The sequence below is a fragment of the Sciurus carolinensis genome, chromosome 2 (assembly GCF_902686445.1).
Source record: "Sciurus carolinensis chromosome 2, mSciCar1.2, whole genome shotgun sequence".
Classification (NCBI taxonomy): domain Eukaryota; kingdom Metazoa; phylum Chordata; class Mammalia; order Rodentia; family Sciuridae; genus Sciurus; species Sciurus carolinensis.
Window position 1 is genome coordinate 27907376 of NC_062214.1, and position 14881 is coordinate 27922256.

The 14881-nt window shown below is 47.3% G+C and overlaps 2 long non-coding RNA genes across 4 annotated transcripts; both read right to left on the reverse strand.

Annotated features, from left to right (window-relative positions):
* Positions 1–2811: 2811 nt before the first annotated feature.
* Positions 2812–9245, reverse strand: LOC124978211 (uncharacterized). 3 transcript variants are annotated; one of them, XR_007107337.1, is made up of 6 exons: positions 8836–9245; positions 8660–8740; positions 8195–8417; positions 7844–8017; positions 6432–6557; positions 2812–5100 (listed from the first exon to the last, which is right to left on the reverse strand). It is a non-coding gene; the product is annotated as an uncharacterized LOC124978211 (long non-coding RNA). The 3 variants fall into 3 exon arrangements; XR_007107336.1 differs by having other exon boundaries at positions 8660–9245; XR_007107338.1 differs by having other exon boundaries at positions 2812–5192; positions 8660–9245.
* Positions 9246–9257: 12 nt separating this feature from the next.
* LOC124978212 (uncharacterized) lies at positions 9258–13364 on the reverse strand. The gene is made up of 3 exons (XR_007107339.1): positions 13023–13364; positions 11259–11336; positions 9258–9627 (listed from the first exon to the last, which is right to left on the reverse strand). It is a non-coding gene; the product is annotated as an uncharacterized LOC124978212 (long non-coding RNA).
* Positions 13365–14881: the final 1517 nt, after the last annotated feature.

Below are 14881 nucleotides of genomic sequence, written 5' to 3' on the forward strand. Positions count from 1 at the left end.
CTTTTGAGTTCCGAGCTCAAAGCTGATGTGCGTGTGGGGGCGGGGGCGGGGGCGGGGGCGGGGGCGGGGGCGGGGGCGGGGGCGGGTTGGGCTGGAGAGTGGGCGGTGGTGTTAACAATGAACACACGCCTACTGGGGCGGCGTGTGTCACAGTCGCCTTTCTTCCCCTGCTCATTAGTTATCCATCCTCATCTACTACTTTTCCGGACTCTCTCCTCTACAGCCACTGTTCTTAACTTTCTGGCTCCTGCCTCAGCACTTTTGCATTTGCTTTTGCCTCTGCCTAGAATATTAGCCTCCCGCGCCTCCAGCTATGTGTAATACTTATGCATTCATCTTCAAGATTTAAACTTAAACCCGGCATGGTGGTGCAACCCTGAAATCCCAGCGGCTCAGGAAGCTCAGGGAGGAGGATCACAAGTTCGAGGCCAGCCTCCGCAACTTCACGAAGCCCTAAGAAACTTAGTGCGACGCTGTCCCAAAATAAAAAATAAAACGGGCTGGGGATGTGGATCAGTGGTTAAGTGCCCCTGAGTTAAATCGCTGGTACAAAAAAAGAAGAAAGATTTAAGCTTAAAAAACATTTCCCCAGGAAGACTTCTCTGGACATCTATTTAAAGCCACAACCTTCCCACCCACCTCACCCCAATTTCTGCTACACCCCCAGCCTCAGCAAAAATTAACATGAAGAAGATCATTCTAAAACTAAAACTGAGGAAGAATGAGGTTCTGAATTCAAGGTCATGACTCAAAGAAAGAAGCAGGACATTTGGACAGTTAAGTGAAAATGCCAAAATGGGATGGAACTTAAGACTTTTTGGAGTAGGGTCAGATGGTAGGCCAGGAAGGATATAGGAAGCAATTTGACTTGATTTGTAGCAGGGTGAAGAATGAGCTCCCCAGTTCTCTAAAATACCCCACCAGACACATGTAGTTCACCCTTATTAGTAGGGCTTTCCAGGAGCTATAGGAATTTGAATTTAAGACCACTGATCTCATATAGGAAATAAATCCTTTCAGTACAAAATAGCTCCTCCTCCTTGGGTACCAAATCCAAAGAACTGGGAAGTTCACTCTAAGGGTTCCTCAGGGTGAAGGGGCCCTGATTCCAACAGCCCTTGCAAGAGACAAAGTCACCAGTGAGCAGTATCCCAGAGAAGTCACTTTCCAAGATACAAAGATGACCTCTTTACTCCTATCCCTTGGTTAGACTAGGACTGACAATCCTTCCCCTGATCCACTTCTGAAGTTCCTACCTGTTAGTGGGGATTCAATTTTTTAAAGAAATCTAGCCAGGTGTGGTGGTGCATGCCTGTAATCCCAACAACTAAGGAAGCTGAGGCAGAAGGATCACAAGTTCAAGGCCAGCCTTAGCAATTTTGCAAGGCCGTAAGCAACTTAGCAAGTCTCTAAGCAAATATAGCAAGATCCTGTCTCAAAAATGGCTGGGGATGTAGCTCAGTGGTTAAGTGTCCCCGAGTTCAATCCCCCATATCAAAAAAAAAAGTGTATAATTTTTTAAAAATGTGCATAATTTTCATCTTTGTCTTTCCCAATGACAGGACACAAGAAGAGGTATTGGGATTATCTGAACAAGATAATCATTCTTCAAACCCCTAGAGAATACATCCCCATAGACATGTTTCCCTCCCTCCAAGCCTTCCAGTTCGGATCAGAAGCAGAGTGCTTGTGCTATAAGGGTAGTTCTAGCAAAGGGACAGGGAGGGAAATGTGACGGAGCAGGGCTCCGCATTCCCAGGCATTCACACCCTTCCCAAGAGCTGCTGCTGAGAAGTCACTGGAAAGCCGACTTCACAGACAGGGTAGAGGTAGAGGCCTTGGAGCTAGGGCCTCCCTTTTGGCTCACTTTTCTGCCCCATCCTCTGATGGGATATAAAAACACTGCTTTTTCTGACTCTCCAAGACTGATACCCATTGTGTAGATCTGGCAAACTCCAGTTGGGCAAATTTGCTGAAGCCTAGGCAGCCCCTTTCCAGACTAGCTATTGGCCCAAACAGAACCAGAGCCAGGGCATACAGAGTTGTCAAAAATCTGAACAATTTGGGTTCAGGGAAAAGAGGAAAGGGCGTGGCTAAAGGGAAGATCCTTGTGTGACAAACAATGGAGGGGTATGGCAAGGTTGTCCTGGGTCAGTTAGAGGGATGACCTGGGGCGCCATTAGCAGAACTGGATCCTAGGATGAGAGAGCTGAGGGGACATTTGCAGCTGCACGTGGGGGTCTTCGACACATTGCTGACATGAGAGTGGCTGTGAGTTTGGAAGCACTGACTCGTGCCTGGAGAGCAGATGGGCCTATCTAAAGGACCTGTCCCTGGAGTCCAGAAAGCTGCAGAGGGGATGTGACTAAAGACTCCCTGGCACCGGAGGACATGAATGGACAACTGAGGAACAGACATCCTTCAGGGGGTAGAGGAGGATTCAGGAGAAGCAGAAGGAAGGACACCCAGGAGAGAGCTTTCACAGAAGCCAAAGCAAGTGGGGAGGCCACCCAGACCCTGGAGGCTGCAAAATTCCCTCCCTGTAGGTGGTCTGTCTCCCATAATCTAATCACTTCCTCTCATGCAAAGGACTAGATTCTCCAAGAAATCCATTCCATGGATTCTCAAGGGTTCAATCCCAAGCCAGAACCCCAGGCCGTGAATTTGAATTCCTTGACCTTTCTGGTAAGATAAGTGATAAGTGTCCACGGTCTAAGCTTTTAATTTAAGAGAATATGACCAGAACAAAGGGTAAGAAACCATGGCAAAGAACTGGTGTATGAAAAGAAAACAAGTGGATCATTCTTTGATTACTTAAATAACACCTACTTTTTTATTCCATCTGATTACAAAAAGTTGGAAAATGTCTATGTAATTGTTACTGCCATCTTTACTCTCATTCACAGTAGGGTCAAGGCTTCTGCTGAAACGCCCTCAGAGATGGGCGAGGCAAAGATTTAGGGTGGCAGGACTCTGCCCTCTTGTCTGCTGAAGAGGAGAATCAGGGTAAAGCTCCACCTACAAACCCTGCGCACACAGCCCAGCTGCTGAGCGTATCCTGTTGCAGATGAGGTTTAACACATTGCTAACACATCTCACATCGCCCTGTGTAACGCTTTTACCGAAAAAGCTGTTCTCTGGCAAGTGTGCCTCTTCCCTAAGTCCCTGCCAGTCCCTTCCTGTCCAGCACCCCCAGAGTTGCTTCTCTGTATACTCTGGCATTTGCTGAGGGATGGCATGGCCTAAGCCTCATCCACACCTTACACACATCAGGTGCTAGATTAGGTTCCCTGCTGAAACAGAGATGGAGAATCGGGGTTCACCGTGGAGTGAGGGCCGGACTGGGCAGAGGAAGAGGTTGACCTGCAATGTATGGGCAACTGAGAGATCATTCAGTCCAGAGGGGACCTCTGGATCTGGAATGATCCTTGGAACGGGTGAGGTTTTACCTGCTGGCATCAATAGGTGATTGGTCAAGTGCTCCTCCTGGGAAAGGGCAGAGCCCAGGGTCTGTAGCTCCCTGTGGCTGAGAGCTGGTGCTAGAACTAAACCCATCTCTGCAAGCAGCAGTCCTTTTCTCTCAAGCTGCTGGGGTGTCAGCCCTGAAAGGTCACCTGGGCAGGGTCCATGGCATCCCCACTCAATGGATTCTCCCTGTGGCGTGTGACCACAGATGGCCCTCTTGTGCTGACTTTCACTCTTTGGCTGATGCTCACCAGCACCCTGAACCTGTGACACTTATTCTCCAGGGCTGTCACTGGATGTTGCCACAGTCCCTGCACACACGAATCTTTCCCCCTAAGCATGCCCTCTTGTGTGCAGTGAGACTGACCTGCGGCTACAGAGCTATCCATGCTGTACACTCATGCGGCTCCTCTCCTCCACGAGTCTTTCCATGCCTAAGAGGGGTGACACACCTCTGAAACATCACTCATACTCCACACGCACGTGTGGACCACTTCTGGTGTGTCTCTCTGGTGTGAGATGAAGTGTGACTGAGGGCTCACGTCTTGCCCAGGATTCCTGCACGTACAAGACTTCTCCTCTCAGTGTGTCTTCTGGTGTCTGATGCGATTTGACTTCTGCCTAAAACCTTGCTTTTCCCCAAGTGTCTTCTTGTGGACAAGGAGGTGTAGCTAAAACCTTACCCACACGCAGTGCACACGAGAGGCTTCTCTCCTGAGTGTGCCTTCTTTTGTTCAATGAGGGTTGATTTGCAGCAAACTCTTCACCCACACTCCCTGCAAACAGAGGCTTCTCCCCTGGGTGTGGCCTCTGGTGGTTTCTGAGGGTCCACTTATCCCCGAAGCCTCGTCCACACTGCAGACACATGGAGGATTTCTCACCTGGGTGTGTCCTCTGGTGTCTGAAGAAGGATGGCCTCTGGCTAAAGCCTTGCCTGCACTCGCTGTAAACGCAGGACTTCTCCCCTGAGGGAGTCTGCTGATGTCAACTGAGGATGGACTTCTTTCTAAAGCTTTGCCCCACTCCCTGCACAAGAAAGGTTCCTCTTCTGAATGTGCTCTCGGGTGTCTGTTGAGGCTAAGCTTCTGGTTAAAGACTCAGTGGCATCTGATGATGTCTGTAAAGCCTCACCCACAATCTCTGCAAACAGGACTTGCCCAGGAGGGTCCTGGCTTTTGTAATGAAGTTGCCTTGGGCTACAGTCTGGCTCGCACTCTCTACAGCTGACTCTGCTCCAAATCCCAAGGTTTCCAACTCCTTCGACCCTTTGTCCTGTTACACAAGGTCAACCCTTTGGGCTGAGGAGGGCTCTGATTCTACCACTGCGCTGACTTCTCTAGGACTTGCAGACCGTCCTTGGAATGTACTGGGTGATGTCCTCAAGGTGTCTCTCTTCTGCATCCTCACACACAAGGATATGACGCTACCTCTGACTCTCAATTTTGATGCTTTCACTCTAACAGCATGGCTGTTGCTCCTACTGCTTCTGACACCCTAGGCTGGAATCTTCCGGAGGGAAGAAACCTTCTGCACATGACTCTGGAAAGATCTGAAGCACCCGTTGGCTGAGGAACTGCTGGCAGGAGAAAGCCACAAGGCAGGAGGAACAAGGGGAGGTTTCTGGCTTTGGCTCTGCTGTAAAAAGGGAGTTTTCGGTTAGAGGAGCCCCAGCCAGGCTGCTGAGTTCTGCTGCATTGTCTGGGATGGAGAGGGTCTTACCACCAAGCCTGCAATTGGTAATATACAAACAACACAATTTGTTTCCCACCAGTAACTCTTCTATATTCCATTTTTACATGTGACATTTTCTATTAAAACACAGAAAGTCCATACCAGAAACAACTTCTATGTGTCTGACAGGGAACCCCTCAAGCAAGCACTCTGCTCTGTAAACAGCTGCCATTATAATTAGTCTATTCCTTCTACTAAAATCATCTAAGCCACCACTATCACCACATTTTGCCTTTGGTCAAATGTCACTTCCTCAATGATTTCAGGTATACGATTTCAAAGTTTAGCCAGCCAAAGCCAAGCACAGTGACACAGGCCTATGATCTCAGCAACTCAGGAGGCTGAGGCAGGATCACAAGTGTGAAGCCAGCCTTATCAACTTAGTGAGACCCTAAACAACTTAGTGAGATCCTAAACAACTTAGTGAGATCCTGTCTCAAAATAAAAATATTTTAAAAGGGGGATTGGGGGCTGGGGATGTAGCTCAGTGGTAAAGCATTCCTGGGTTCAATACTGAATACCAAAAAAAAAAAAAAAAAAAAAAATTCAGCTAGTCACCCTGTGTTATGGTTTAGATGTGAGGTGCCCCCCAAAAGCTCTCATGTGAGACAATGCAAGAAGGTTCAGAGAAGTAACTGGGTTGTGAGAGTCTTAAACATATCAGCGAATTAATCCCCTGATAGGATTAACTGAGTGGTAAGTGAAGGCCGGTAGGGTGTGGCTGAAGAAGGTGGGCATTTGGGGTCGTGGCTTTAGGGTATATATTTGTATCTGGTGAGTTGAGTCCCTCTCTCTGCCTCCTGATCACCATGTGAGCTACTTCCCTGTGCCACACTCGTCTGCCATGATATTCAACCTCACCTCTAGCCCTGAGGAATGGAGCCGTCCTTGGACTGAAACCTCTGAAACCATGAGCCCCCCAATTTTTCCTCTGGTCAGATCTTTTAGCCACAGCAGTGAAAAAGTTGACAAAAACACCCTATCACACTCAATACCACTTACCCTGCTTTCTCTTATTATTCTTACTCTGAGGGGATTATCGCTTCATACGCTGGTATATGAAGCCTTTGTTTACTATCTGTTCAGCCTTACTCTAGAAAGTAACCCTAATGGGGCAGGGATCGTTATTTCATGTATAAATATGTTTTATGTGTCTAGAATATTTTCTGGAAGGAAGACAGTAGAGGATCAATAAACCTCTATGGAATTAAGGAAAGGAAAGAAAACAGCATTACCCAACATGAGCCATTTCAGGAGTTTTCCAGCATTGCTTCTTTGCATAGGTTCCTCTGCTCAGTGCTCAGTGTTTTCCACTCTGACTCCCTGAAGATCACAGTCATACTCCTGAATGTAACTGGTACCTATAAAAAGAAGTAAATATACGCTAAGCCACCACCACTTTCTCCCTTATGAGGACCACAGCTCCCTGGCCCTGGAAAGCCTGGACATTCGAGAATTTGATCTATTTCATTTCCAAGTATATGCTTCTCTAAAAAACTTTTTCTGGGCATGACTACATCCCTGGCTTTCTGATAAAATCTGTTTAGCACATAAGTGACACAAAACAAATTCCAGACCTTCAAAATCTTATGATTTCTTGGGAGAAACAATGTGTGTGTCAATAGAAAAATGAAGCAGTGTTCAGGAGTGACCTTGAGGCTCTGAAAGGGAGAGATTCAGAGATAGAAGGACAGAAGATGGGGCAAGAGAAGAAAAACAACCATCAAGGATGTGCAGCTTATGCTGGGCACCAGGGGAAGGTGAGGATTTAGTGGAGAAAATATTAGAAAACATTTTTTTTTAATTCTTATTTTGGGCCAGGCACAGTGGCACACACCTGTAATCCCAGCAGCTCGGGAGGCAGAGACAGGAGGATCACAAGTTCAAAGTCAGCCCCAGCAACAGTGAGGTGCTAAGAAACTCATTGAGACCCTGTCTCTAAATAAAATACAAAATAGGGCTGGGGATGTGGTTCAGTGGTCCAGTGCCCCTGAGTTCAATCCCTGGTACCCAAAAAGAAAAAAAAATTCTTATTTTGTCAGGCACAGTGGTGCACGCCCATAATCCCAGCAGCTCAGGAGGCCAAGCAGGAGGATCGCAAGTTCCAGGTTAGCCTCAGCAACTTAGCGAGGCCCTAAGCAACTTTGTGAGACCATGTCTCTAAATAAATTATAAAAAACGGGATGGAGATGTGGCTCAGTGGCTAAGCACCCATGGGTTCAATTCCTGGTATCAAAAAAATTTTATCTTGTTTTATTTATTTATTTATTTATTTATTTTTGGTACCAGGGATTGAACCCAGGGGCACTTTACCACTGAGTCACATTCCAAGCCACCCCCCTCCTTTTTTTTAAATTTAGAGACAGGGTCTCACTAAGTTTCTGGCTCACTTGCCATCCTCCTGCCTCAGTCTCCCAAGCCGCTGGGATTACAGGGGTGTACCTCTACACCCAGCAGAGCTTAGGTTCTAAATGACATCTGTAAAATCCTTGTCTGTTGCTTTGTCCACTTGTGGTATTAGGGGATGGAAAGGCTCACCTTGAACCTGTGTGATCCTCCTGCCTCAGCCTCCCTAGTAGGTGGGAACACAGGTGTGTGCCATCATGTCTGGCTGACAGCCATTTTCAAGAAAGCCCCTAATGCTTACCTCATCTGCCTAAATGTTGGCTGCCTTCTTCCTTCTCAAGCAAGAGAATATATGTCTGTTCCTTAAAGGAGGCAGCAATTCAAGATGGAGGAAGGAGGAAAGAACCACAGCTCACCAGCATCTGGGGCTTTCCCTCCTTTTTTTGGAGTCAGTCAATATTGTTAGATGGCAAACCTAAGGGAAGAAAAAGAGGCCATAAGAGCAGAACTCCCATGATGCTCAGGAGGCAGCTCTTCTGAGCCTCAGGATGGGGTAAGTAGCCAGTTTACTCAGCTGTGACCTAAAACATTCTCTGGTGAAGCTGGATATTTGGCCCCCATTTCACCTGTCCATCCCATCAAAAATTCTTACCTTCTGCCTTGTGATTTTGAGTCAGTTACTTCATGGTCTCCATATCTTCCCCATTTTTGAAGGTAAAACCTTCTCCTGCTTCTGATCTCCCAGGGCAGAGGGACCAGGCAACACCATGGCCTCACAGTCAGTCCAGAGTATCCTTGAAGTTCCATTGGAGGCACAGATAGATGTTATTTCACCTCAAGATGGATTTTTGCTGCTGCAGTGACCACTTCCAACCCTAAGTGTAAAAGCCCATCTCATTTCCATGCTTCCAGGGTCTGTGGGCTGGAGAAGCCATGTAATATTGCTGGGCCTTTATTGTGGTCCCTAAGCCTATGACTCTCCAGCAAGGATCCCAACCTTTCACACCCTCCCCATTCAACAAACATGGAGTTTCCATCTACAGGGGCTCCCTGATTTTCTGCTTTCATTCTTTTCCAGCCTGTAGGCCCTCAACTGTCTCCTGCCACTCTCCCTTACCTTTCAAGACTTATACTTTCTTCCCTCTTTGCATCTCAGATTCAAATTCCACGTTTTGGATCGGTCTCTGCTCTTTGAAACCTGAGTTAGAGAGAAGACAGAATACGGCATAATGCCTGTGGAGAAGGAGCCTCTGAATGTCTCCTCCCAGACCAATCAGGACATGCAGGATTCACCTTCTAACTCCCCCAGGCCGAGGTCCCATGAATGTTCAATCCTCAGTGTCTCTGTACTCCACAGAGCTTGGGGGGTCTAAACTCAGGAGAGCTTCAGGTCTCATGATGACTCTCTAAATATAACCCCCCTTTCCATTTCTGTGTGTGCAGACCACATAACTTTATCAGACATGTGTATTCACAGCTTCTGAGGGGTCCAAGTCTAAGTACTTGATTTGCAGGGTCCTGAAAGAGGCAGGTGGTATTAGACCACATGGTGGTGTTAGGAGGAAGACCACATGCAGGAGTTCCTCGGATACCTTGTCCAGAACCTAAACCCAAGAAACTGCTATTGCTAGTACCCTTCTGAGAATAACTGGGGTTCCCCTGAGATGCTCCTGTGATCCATCCCCAATACCACAAGCAGAGATGCTCACCTCCTCTTCTGTCCAACATGGGCCTCTAACCTTAGTCACACTGTACTGCAACTCCACTACATGTTTTTAGAATTTATATGGCTTTTACTAGACTGTGAACTTCTTGTAACAAGGAATGTACCTCTGTCATTTTGCTAGTGACTAGAATAAAACAGGTCTTTGTGATCGATTTTATCACTGTCCCCGGTTATTGTTTCTGTACAACAGGACTGTACTTCAGCAAGGATCCCATCCTTGCCCATTATCAGGCTTGGTCTTGTGACTTGCCTTAGACGATGAAATGCGAGTGAAAGTAACAGTGCTACTTCTAAGCATTGCCTGATTCCATCATCGCTCTCCTGAGAACAGCATGTCCTGAAAAGGGATGTAGGTTCTCCTGTAAAAGATCATGATAAGAGCTACAACCTACACAAAAGGAGTAAAAAGATTGGGTTTAAGGTTAGATTGCTGTGTGAGCCACTGAGACTCGTGGGTCACATATTACTACAGCACAACAGCCTTCTTTCTCCTAGCAAAATTGGTACCTGTAGCTAATGTTACAAGGCAGGTGCTACACTAGGCACAGAGTTCCATTACTCTCCACGACACAGCCCAGATGTAGATACTGTTGATCTTCCCATCTTACAGAGGAGGAAACTGAAGCATCTAAGAGTTGGGCTTCTTTGACCTTAACATTACACAGCCACTGAGTGTCAGAGCCAAGCCTAGAATTCTTGAGTCTCATTAAGAGAATGTTCTATAGTAACAAACCAGGTTTCAAAACGTCAGTGCTTGACAGGATGAAGATTTCTTCCTCAGCCTCCATATCTGCCAACTATAATTGTGCCATAGGTCATCTTCACTCCAGGACCAAGGCTAACAGCAGACTCTATTTGGAAATGGTGAGCAGAAGTGGAAGAGGGAGATAAAAGGTGGAGAACCATTCATGGGCTCTTAAAACTTCTCTGCTGCCAGCCACAGTGGCATATGCCTGTAATCCCAGCAACCTGGGAGGCTGAGACAGGAGGATAACAGGTTTCAGGCTGTGATTAGCCTCAAAGTTGCTGAGCAATACCCTTGACAACTTTACAAAGATCTCAAAAAAATAAAAAGGCTTGGGATGCCACTCACTGATAGAAGGCTCCTGACTTTAATCCCTAGTACCAAAAAGTAAAATAAAAATAAAAAGTAAAAATCCTATCCAAAGAGAGATTTCTGACCACAGCTCACTGGCAAATCAAATCACATGACCATCCCTGAGTTCACCAGGGTAAGAGGTATCTACCCTTAAGGAGAGGCCACATAGGAGGAATGCCAGGGTATTTGATGAATAATTAAAAAAATGCTACTATAAGGTCCTAAAGCCAAAAACCCATTCTCACCTCGCCCCGGTCCTCACTACTGATTGGCATATCAATGTGCTATGATCTGTGAGGGTACCTAGGACACAGTCCTGCACTTGCCATAGAGAACAGGCAGGGATGCTGAGCAGGAAAAAGGTAACAGCACAGAAAGAATGCTCAAAGTTTGGGTAAACTGACAAGGCTCTAAATGCCAATTCCACCTGACCCAGCCGTGTCACACGGGTAAAAGTTTCTTTACCTCTATACCGTGCCACGTCTATAAAATGGCAATCCTGACTTCTAACTTTCAAATTGTTGAGGGAATAAAATATTATGATGTCTGGAGAGCCCAGTGCCTGGCACAGAACAATGGCCCAATCAATGGCAGTTACCATCATTTTTTTTTTAATTTTGATTTTCAGAGCAGCTGACAAAGCCCTGGGAATCCAGCAGCCATGATGAAATGATGTTGGCACAGGATGGTGGGAACCTGAACAAGAGCACAGGTCTAGAGGCATATTCCCTGTCAAAGCCCTCGCCCTCAAAACAGCCCCGGGGGAAAAAGGAGAGCCTGGAACCTCAATGGGACATTGCAAAGCACAAGACATCAGGATAAGCAAAGCAGATTCACCCATGATTTGGAGCAGAGAAGACTCTACAAGGTGAAAGGTTAAGAGGTACCCACCCGAAAGGAGGTTGCCAAGAGCCCAGAAGTCTCTACAGATAGTCCTTTCCTGGCAGGTAGGGATCCGAAAAAGTAGACCTTAGGAGAAAACAGGCATGTGAGCTTCAGGATTGTCTCCTGGACCCCAGCAGCCAAAGGAGAAATCCTCAAGTTTAAAATGAAGAAGCACCTCTTCTTAAAAAAAAAAAAAAAAAAAAAAAAAATCCGGGTGCACACCTGTAATCCCAGTGACTCAGGAGGCTGAGACAGAAGAATTGCACGTTCAAGACAGGAGGATTCCAAGTTCAAGAATAGCCTCAGTGAGGCCTTCAGCAATTTAATAAGACCTCTGTCTCAAAATTAAAAATAAAACAATAAAAATGGCTGGGGAGGTAGCTCAGTGGCAAAGTGCCCCTGGGTTAAACCCCAGTTTGTAAAAAAAAAAAAAAGCCACACATCTGTCAGAGAAGAGAAGAATGGAGACAGTTTCTGGGAGACAGAGCCAGGTGTGGGCATCAGAATACAGCCTTGCCCTGCCCCGCCCTGACCTGCTGCCATTACATATTCATCCTTTAAATGTGTTTGGGCCTCAAGTTGTAATTATTAGTATTCGTTAACACTTTCTGCACTCTTTCTATATACCAGAGGATTCCAGTCACCAAACAAGTTCTACCTCCCAGAAGCTCCACGCAATAGGTCTTGTGATGAACTGAGGCAGAGTTACATATCTAGCTCAAGACAAAGCTAGAAACTGCCAGGATTTGAATGCTAGTTGTGCAGTGCCACACCCTTAGCCAGTTGGGTCAGTGGTAATGTCAACAGTGGGGGTCTGACAACTCTCCAAGTATATTTACATGCAGGAGTTGAGGGGATATAGATGAAAGGAGACTGGCCATGAGTTAACACATTGGATTTGGTTATGGGCCTGTGGGAGTTCACTGCATAATTCTACTGGGTAGGTTCAAAAGTTACCCTTACCAAAAAAATTAAAAATAGAATTTTAATTTTTCCTGTACCTTCAGATGCTGGAAGTGATCTGGATAATCAACCAACAGCCCTTGGAGGTCCCCACCCTACCTAACCCCCTATTAGCCCCCAAACACATGAGAGAAAAGCAGATAAGGAAAGAGGAAATCAGTCAAACCGGCCACCCACATTACAACCAAATCAGGGATCTCTGCCACAAAGCAGAATAGGTAACTGCTACTCAACCAAAAACTGGGAACAGATCTGCACCCCATCAAAATTCTGCCTACATGTAGGCCAGGGTGCAGTCCACCATCATCACTTAAGGACAAAGTACCTCCCACCCAGTAAAAGCCCCAGGGCGTCCAGATCCAAGACACATTCCCAAGGCCCTCCAAGAATATCTGACAAAGTCAGGCTCACCTCTACCCACTTCCCGCTTCCACCTCAACAAACCAAGGCACATAAAGACCTGAGACTCACTCCCTCCCACGCCCACCCATTCACCACTTGGGACATATCTAGTCCACCAATAAAAACAGAAAACAAAAACTTGGGCATTCATGATCAGCCTTGGGTTCCCATAGGCATTCAGAGATGCAGGACTCAAATGAACGTCACTGCACAGGGCCCTAGCCCCACCCCAGCCACAGAGGATGCTCAACTATTTTATCTATTTGGCCCTGGCTGAAGTCATCCTCACAGCTTGAACAAATCCCGGGATGCATGACTGTTACCGTCCTCCCGATCCAGGAATTGCTTGGTCAAGATAATTCTACTCCTTTCAAAAAAGAAATCAGAGTTCCAGGTCACGCTCACCCCAGGCAGGGAAGAAAAGTCCGAGTAGCTCTAGCGCCCAGCAACTCTGGGACTCGGGGCTGGTCACTCCCATTGCCTCGCCCCCACGAGTCACACTCTACCGCTCTCTCTCACCAGGGCCAGCTGGACCCGGCCCTCCGGCCATCGCTGCTGACCCACGCCGGAATCACAGTTCCCAGGATCCTCGCAGGTTCCGGCTCCCCTTGGCCGCCACGGAGCCGCTTGTGGGCCGTGCGGTGGAAAATTCACCAGCATAATGGCTACTGTAGCGACAGCCTCCCAGTCTCCTTTCTTAAAATTCCCGTGCTGAAAACAGACCACAGGTCCCTGGGAGAAGTGCCTAGCCCCTCGGCCCCTCTCCAAAAAAAAAAAGACTACATTCCCCAGGAGCCTTGGCGAGAACTTCCGCAAACACTTCCGGACGCGGGGCCACGCGGCGACGGCATTTCCGGCTAGCGAGTCCGGCCGCGGGTAGTGCCAGCCAGCGGTTGTGCTGCCTTCCAGGGTTTTCTGTCTGAGGAAGTCGAAGTCCCTGGGCACCCCACTTAACGTCAGCACCCCCGAGGTCCGACTTCGTGCCGCCCGCGAGCCGTGGGATCGTTGCCATTTTACTCGAGGAGGAGACTTCCTGGGCTGGTCCGTCTCCCGAGTCGCAGTTTGAACCTTTACTCTTTGGCACCCGCGTCCTCCTTCAGGGGCCCTGTGCCTGTGGAAGTCCTCAAAAACGGGGACACATTCTCGTCCAGGTCTTGGAGGGTGGAGTCCGGCCCTCTGGCTCCCGTGTGACACCCTGATCGCGGGTCTCTCATCAGTGTTGAGACTAAAGTACAAAACAGGTTCTTGTGGAGCCTCAGGAGTTGCCATTGGGAAGACGCAGGTTCGGGTGAACACAGAGTGTGTTCCGAAGGAGGGAGCGAAGGGCTTGGGTTTAAGAAAGGAAAAACCAAGCATCGGAGTTCAAAGCCAGTTGGTCCACTTGGCGGTGACAGCTGTAGGCATCGCTGTCGTCCTCAGTGTAGCTCGTCGGGGGTCTCTGGGCTCCATTCCCGTTTTAGAATTTACCATGAATACACATGGTTAAGAACTGGTCTACTCTGTTATCTTCGGCAACACACTAGTTAGAGTTCTGAAGACCAAAAAAATAAATAAAAATAAAAACCCTACTTCACCCCATGGGAAGAACGTTTCAATTCTCATGGTAAATAAAAAGTTCAGTTGAGTTTTCTTTGTCCCCAGCAAGGAACTAGACTTTGTGCTCACCCCTTTAGAGTCTTTCCAGGAGAAATCTATTTGTAAATCTCCTGCCCCTTCGATGTAAACCTTTTTTGAAAGATTGAGAGTCAACTTGTCACCTTTACAGTTTAGAAGTGTTTTTCTTAAAAGCCCCCGTCCAGCCACATCTTTTGAAATGTAAATAATATGGAAATTAAAGTCCCTGTTACCAGCAAAGTCAAGGAACCTACCTGGATCCCAGCTGGATGAATCCAGCCACCAGCTGTGTAAGAAATGAAAGGATGTAGAAAGGAAAAATGAATTTAATAACAGCTTGATCCAACTCGGGGAGAAGCAGCTAGATTTCCCCCACCCCCAAATGCGGTTAAGTTTGCAGAAACTAGATTTAGCTAGGCTATGCTAATCAGGGAAGATTTAGTCAGGGAACAGATCCGTTTTAACTTCCTTAGCACTAGCCTGGGCCAGCCTGGGCCAGGGAGTCATTGTCTAGTTCCATTCTCAGCATGAGAAAGTTCAAGAACTAAAACAAATCAGATTTTAATTTCAAAGGGGCCCTGTTTCATCTCTATCTCCCTGTCATGGAGTTTCTCTTAGGTTCTTAGCTCCGAATGTCACAGGGTGTGGGA